General features: G+C 45.1%; 1 long non-coding RNA gene across 4 annotated transcripts; it reads left to right on the forward strand.

The window, feature by feature from the left end:
* The first annotated feature begins 43 nt into the window (after window positions 1-43).
* Window positions 44-4,142, forward strand: LOC112582960. 4 transcript variants are annotated; one of them, XR_006546633.2, is made up of 2 exons: window positions 44-2,763; window positions 3,831-4,142. It is a non-coding gene; the product is annotated as an uncharacterized LOC112582960 (long non-coding RNA). The 4 variants fall into 4 exon arrangements; XR_003107314.3 differs by having other exon boundaries at window positions 44-2,683; XR_003107313.3 differs by having other exon boundaries at window positions 44-2,673.
* Window positions 4,143-7,151: the final 3,009 nt, after the last annotated feature.

Consider the following 7,151-nt stretch of genomic DNA (forward strand, 5'->3'; position numbering starts at 1 on the left):
AACAGTAGAGGACTCAAGGTGGGTCCGCCGTCTGCCTGGGGAAGGCTCTCTCCAAGTCCGCTTTAAGGTCGGGCGGGCGGGCTGAGGTGGGCGGGACCTGGAGACTGCAGAGCTACAAATGCAGCCCGCGGAAGGCGGTCGGGGCTTGCTGGGTTTTTTCTAGGACGCAGTTCGTATTAAAGTGGACGCAGCGCATTTTTCGTGGCCGAGACTGCAAGTCACCGCGCAGATGAGGCACCCTGAGAGCGCTGGCGGCCTAGAGGCCCTGGACGCTGTGTTGTGTTCTGCAGACGCCTCTCACCGTTAGAGGTGGAACATGCCTTCCCGCCCCAGGAGTTTGTTATCGTATGTTGTCCTCCTGATCTGCCACTTTGAGCAGGTTTCCTAGTGACATCTGCAGATGGGCGCCTGGACTGAATTCCACAGCCCCATCTACGCCGGGGAGGGGACGTGGATGGAGTCTCCAGGCGAAAAAAGTCGGAAGCACTGTGTTCCTGAAGCTGCATTAACCGTTAAGAGGAGGAAAATGAAGCCTGAGTGTTAAGGTGCTGGAAGACTTATGAATATAGAGAAATTTGGTCCTTAGAGAAAGGGACAGGTAATAGGCCAAAGGTAAGAACTTGAGGAATCAACGACAGTGCAGGGAGGTGAGGTCGTTGGAATGAGCGGAGTCATTCGGAGCCATGGTATCCAAACTCCTGGAAGTATTAGAGCCAGGACATCTTTCAGGAAATCAATGTTTACATCGTAATTTCTAGAAAGCTGCCTAAAGATACACCTTTCCCCCTATTTTTTACGCTTTCACTTCCACTCTTCTACCACTTTTTTACAAAAGAAAGTCATACGGGGAATCCCGTCTGACTACGTGATGTGTTGTCCCAGGTGTGAAACCTCTGGGACACCACACACAAGAACGATTGGGAACATAGATATTTGATTTCTGATTTCTTCCCAATTTCTTGCTTTTAACAAAACTGAAGGAGTAGCTGATAGATACTACTGGCTGATACAGATTATTTTTCAAATTGTTGGTGATACATGCTTCAAATAGATGAAACTTCTAAGAAGAAACAATAACTGCACAAAATATCTCCCCCTAATATTATTATAGTGGCAATTTTAACATATAGCCACAAAAATCTTTGATACCTCCTTCCTCCAGCAAGTAGAATTTGAATTATCCAGTCCCTCGAGTGTATGCGAGGGACTTGGTGCCTTGCTTCTAAAACAGAACGTGGAAAAGGAGAATAGTAGTTTTTATAGTGGGGAAACCGGCAGACACCTCTTTAACCAACTGGTCAAGGTTAACACCAGTGGGTGAAGTCATGTTGTTATCAGTTATCCCCTGATGTGAGGCAGTGAAGAACTCTACTTCATCTCTGAAAGTCTTTGCAAAAATTCACGACCCCAGACTAATCAAGAGAAAACATCAGCCCAATACAAATTGAGACCTTCTTGAAAATACGTAACCAGTACACCTCAAAACTGTAAACATCATGAAAGACAAGGAAAAACTGAGAAACTCACAGATTGGAGAAGACCAAGGAGACATGACGATTATATGCAAGTGGGATCCTGGATTGTATTCTGGAACTGAAAAGGGACACGAGTGGAAAAATTGGTGAAATCTGAATAATAAAGTCTACAGTTAAATGATAAGTATTATAACTATTTTGTTCCCTGTACTGTGCTTTAAGATACTGACTGTAGAGGAAGCTGGATTATATGGGGGACCTCTTTGAACTATTTTTGCAACTCTAAAATTAATTGAAAATTTAAAAGGTAATTGGTGGGGGCAGACTCCACATTGCAGTGGATTGAGAAATGAGTAGAGGACTAGAAGTAGACATAGGTGTGCAGACGCATCTTTCCGCTTTTTTCCTGATGCATTTTAGTTTCATAAAGAAAAGACCTCAGTTAATACAGCAAAGTGCCAACATCTGTCAAATTCATTTGAGTGTTACACGATTCCCTGCACTGTCTCAGTGGGTTTGAAATAGTCCCTAAATACATATTTGGCTCTGAAGGAGAGAGAACAAGTGTATGGTACGAAGGAAATGCAGAGTTGGGGCAGGGTAGACTGATGAAACAGCTTTACTCATCAATAGGAAGGGAGAGGTTGAAAATACAGGAGGCAATTGATGGTGATTGATGGAGCAGCTTTGTGAAGAAAGTGGGGGCAGAGTTAAGTGAACTGGCAGAGATGGAGAAGTTATTCTTGATGGCAAGGAGGGACTCCATCTTGTGAGACTGGAGGAAAGAAGGGGCAGTGGAATAAGAATGCCATTTCTAATAAGGGGAACAGGAGACCAAGGGAAAATATTGTTGGCTGAGCTCTAAGCCTGTACATCTTCTGTGGTTTCCATTTCTGTCTTCCATGCTGTCTTCCAACATACATATAACAGCAAAGATGAATGGAAACATTTGGAGTTTTCAGTTTTGCCTTGTAGGTAAAACAGCCAGTTTGGGGAACAATCAAAGACAATAGAAAGCAGTTCAGATGATTTAACCATGGCACCTGAGAAAGCAGAGGAACTGGAAAAACGAAGAATTCCATGTTGAAGTTTGGAGAAGGCAGGAACTGAAATGGTGAGAAGTTGAAATAAAAGAAGAGAGTACTTGAACATCACTTGAGCATCAAGACTTTAGGAGAATTCCATGACCAGCTCACCTGTGAGTAAAGGTAGACGAGGCAAGGAGGAACCAGACCTAACTTCTGGGCTTTGAAAGCAAGGCATCCACCAAACTGGGCACCTCCTCAAGGTTAATTAAAATTAAAATCACTAACAGAGCACCGGGTTGGAGGTTTAGGATGCACACACAGAAACACGGTTTTGGAAGCTCTCAATTGAATCTCCCCAATTTCAGGCTTTCCTACTCCAGTATATCTTGGCCAGTCTTTCCACACACCATTGAATCACTTCTTGCCTGAGGAAAGTACTTACTGCCTTTCAGAGAGAAGTCAGGCTCAGCTAAGAGCGCCCAGCAAGTGGTCTCCCCGTCCCGTGGGAGCCCACCACGCTCAGCAGGACCTGCCCCATCCGCAGCTTCCTGGGTTTGGTCCTGCTTCCCTGCATTTGCTCTGCTTTCCTGCATCCTTTTTGCCCTTTGCTCCGTCTCATATCCACATGCATTACATCGAGACCCACATCAAAGTTGTCTCCTCTGCAAACTGCTTCCTGCAGTTTTTATGTGGGTGCATATGATTCACCTGGTTAAAAATAAGCATATTTTCTGGTGGGCCCACAGTCTAGAATCCCATTTGGCTCGTCTGTATGAGGTCTAATGCAGGGAATTCTTTCCCTCTTAACAAACCATGATATCTTATTCATAATATACTTTTCTAAAATGTTCAAAAGGATCAGCTCCCAACTCACATTCAGTTCGTTCTTGCCTCCTCTTCTTTGCTTGGGGTGTTGTCCCTGACTTGAATGGCAAATGTTAAATAACACATTTTAAAATAGTATTGTGACCATTGTTTCACCAAGCACATGCACACGCGCGCGTGTGTATGTGAGAGAGAGAGAGTTGCTCAGTTGTGTCCAACTCTTTATGACCCATGGACTATAGCCCACCAGGCTACTCTGTCCATGGAATTCTCCAGGCAAGAATACAGGAGTGGGTAGCCATTCCCTTCTCTAGGGGATCTTCCTGACTCAAGTATCAAACCCGGGTCTCCCGCGTTGCAGGCAGACTGTTGACTGTTTCAGCCACCAGGGAAACCCATTGTTTCACAATATAAGATTTAATTATTTTAGATGACATTAATAAGTTTAAGAAGCAATTATTTTGACTGATGTCATTTCTGGACTTGTTTTTGTTTTTGACAGTGCTGCATGCCTTACAGGATCTTAGTTCCCCAACCAGGTGTGAACCTTCGACCACTGGAGAATTCCCCAAATTTCTGGACTCGAGAATGAAAAAGGAGATAAAAATTAAAAAGCAGTATTATACTGTGATCTACTCTTGTACGTATTTGTTGGTATGCATGTGCATGCTCCGTGGTGTTCAACCCTGCTGCCGTCACTCCAAATGTTGCCTTTAAAAACTTCTTCCTGAAAACCATCTGGGAGTTTGGGTCTTTTGAGCCCAAACCACCTTTTCCCTTGCTGGGCCCTGCAATAAACCTTTTCTGCTCCACACTCCGATGTTTGGGTTTGTGTGGTCTCACTATGTGTCGGGCACATGAACTTGGGTTCGATGACAGTACTTCTATCATCTTTTGAGCAGGAAAAGAAGGTGTTTCAGACCCTTAAGGAACCAAAGTTTTCTCATTTAAAAAGAAAACAGGGAATTCCCTGGTGGTCCGGTGATTAGGACTCCATGCTTCCACTAAAGGGCACACAGGTTTGATCCCTGGTCGGGGAACTGAGATCCTGCAAACTGCATGGTCCAAAAAAGAAGATATGTGGATTCTAATTCTGCAGAAATGGACCCAAATCTGTGTCCATTTTATGTCTATCAGCACCCATGGGCTTATAGTAAAGAACCCGCCTACCAATGCAGGAGACGTAAGACACATGGGTTTGATCCCTGGGTCGGGACGATCCCCTGCAGGAAGGCATGGCAACCCACTGCAGTGTTCTTGCCTGGAGAATCCCATGGACAGAAGAGCCTGGTGGGCTATAGTCCATGGGGTCGCAAAGAGTCAGATACAACTGAAGCGACTTTAGTGTGAGCATACACGCATACACACAAACACATCAGCACCCATACTCAGCCCTTGCATGTATATTGTCTTCCTGGGCCTTCAAAGAGGAATGAAGGTTTCCAGAAAGTCCTACAACTTAACAACCCGCTTTTCGACCTTCTTCCTCCTCCCAGGAGACTGACCTTAGCAGAATAGAGTCATCCTTTGGAATCTGAGGCGGGGATGGTTCCAGGACCCCTGAGAAAACCAAAGTCTTCAGATGCTCAAGTTCCCTTAAATAAAATAATGTAATATTTGCTTATAACCTACACAGATCCTCCAATACACTTTAAGTCATCTCTAGGTTATTAATACCTAATACGACATCAATGCTATGTTAATAGTTGCTGGTGCATGACAAATTCAAGTTTTGCTCTTTGGAAGTAATGAGTTTCAGGAAAACATTTTTAAAGGCAAGGTGAGGGACGGGAAGTCCCAGGATATATGGTCAGCGCGTGCACAATTCTCTAATTGGTTGGTGAGGTAATAGGGCGATGTCAGGGCTTAACAATTCTTAGGCTCCAGTAGGTCTGGGTGCTGTGTGTTCATGGTCACCAGTTCATTTCTTCCCCTGGGTGGTGGATTTAGCATCTGCAAAAGAACTCAGGAAATGTGCATCAGATACTGTGATCTAGATGCTTCAGAGAGGAGCTAAAGCAGAGGATATGGGGAAGGCCTGTTCACCCTCACACCGCCCCCCAAATCCCCAGAAGGTCCCATGGGCTTCTGCTCGGTTACCACGGAGCTTTGTATAAAGCTTACAATATAGCAGATGTAGCGGAAGAGTTTCTAAAATAGTAAATTTCCCCTCTTCTCCCTGTTTAGTCTTCTACCACTTTCCCTCCCTCTCTCCCTCCCCACAAAGTGCTTAACCCTGGCTTTGCATTAAAATCATCTTGGGAGCTTAAAAAAAGACACTGCCCTTTGGACAGTATAATTGAACCCTGTAAAAGAGGGATCCCGGGACTGATAGAGTTAAAAAAGCTTCCCATGTGGTTTTACTGTGCCTTGCTGCCTCCAGGAGACAGGGCAGAGGGAAAAAGAAATGGCCTATTATATCTGTTCCTTAGAAGCCCAGAAAGGGCTCAGAACGTAAGTAGAATATTTGGGATTAATGCTTTTCCTCCCTCATGAAGAGACTACCCAGGAGATAAGAAGGGCTGGGCCGTGATTGTTTAAAGTCTAAGTGGAGGTAGCCTGGGACTCAGCCTTGCAGACACCTTGGTGCCCTGGTGTGGCCCAGACGAGACGGGAAGACTCCTGTGTCCTCTAACCTGGTCCATACGTAGCAGAGGGAGCAGCAGGAGCTCAAGGGTCAAGGCTCTGAGGACGCACAAGGGCCCATAACTGGACACCAGGTGGCGCGAGGGAAGGCTCGGTGGATGCCCAGGTGCGTAGGTAGCATCAAACATGAGCTGCCCCCAGCCCTGAACACCGGAATCCCTGTCCCTAGAGACTTAAACACAAACTCCTAGGAAGAGAGAGGAGCCTCAAATTAAACAGGTATATAGCCCGCAACAGAACACAGTTCAAAAGAAATCCTGTGTGGGATTATATGAAGAAATGTAAAGAGAAGGTAAAGAAGAAATTATGTTCAATCACGTAGAAGAAAAGATGTCACCTGCCTTATCAGTAAACAAAGGACATTGCAGCCACCACCACGCCATCGCTACAAAAGTCACCATGAAGGTGCACCCTGAGGGGACTCAGGATGAGAAAGCAGGATGCTAACCTAGATAGTTAAAATGCATATGGAAGGGATGGTGCTAAATTGCTTCAATCTTATCCAACTCTTTGCAAGCCTAAGGGCTGTGACCTGTCAGGATCCTCTGTCCAAGGGATTCTCCAGGCAAGAATACTGGAGTGGAGGCCATTTCCTCCTCCAGGGGATCTTCCCCACCCAGGGATCGAACCTTGGTTTCTTATGTCTCCTGCATTGGCAAACAGGATCTTTACCATTAGCGCCACCTGGGAAGCCCTTTCGATGAGCCCAGAGTCTTGCACCTTCCATGCACAGAAAACTGCGCTAAATTCCTTAACTTGAGATGTCTGTTTTCCTTTCATTAATAGTAATCTTTTCATCCTCCAACTACCTGGTTTTCATTGCAAAAACTCCTATATCCTGGCTCTTCCCTTACTTTTTTCAGAGCAGCCTTTCAGAGCTAAGAGACCATCTTTTGAGCTTAAGTTTTGTCCACGAAATAGAACATAATTCTCAGCTTTTAGGTTGTGCTCTTTTTTTTTTTTCAGTTGAGAATTATAAAAAGAAAGATAAATTCCTTGCCAACTTGAGCTGTGGCCCAAGAATCTCATCTGTGATACTGGCCAAGATGAAAGTGTTAGCCTCCAGAAGAACTGTATTTGTACTTTATAGAGAGGATCCTGGGCTCCCAGAAGGCTTCAGCATCTGAGAGAGAGAGAGAGATTGTATGGACTCAAGCATGTCCCATCCCTGTACCAG

Source organism: Bubalus bubalis, chromosome 1 (assembly GCF_019923935.1).
Source record: "Bubalus bubalis isolate 160015118507 breed Murrah chromosome 1, NDDB_SH_1, whole genome shotgun sequence".
Taxonomy (NCBI): Eukaryota; Metazoa; Chordata; class Mammalia; order Artiodactyla; family Bovidae; genus Bubalus; species Bubalus bubalis.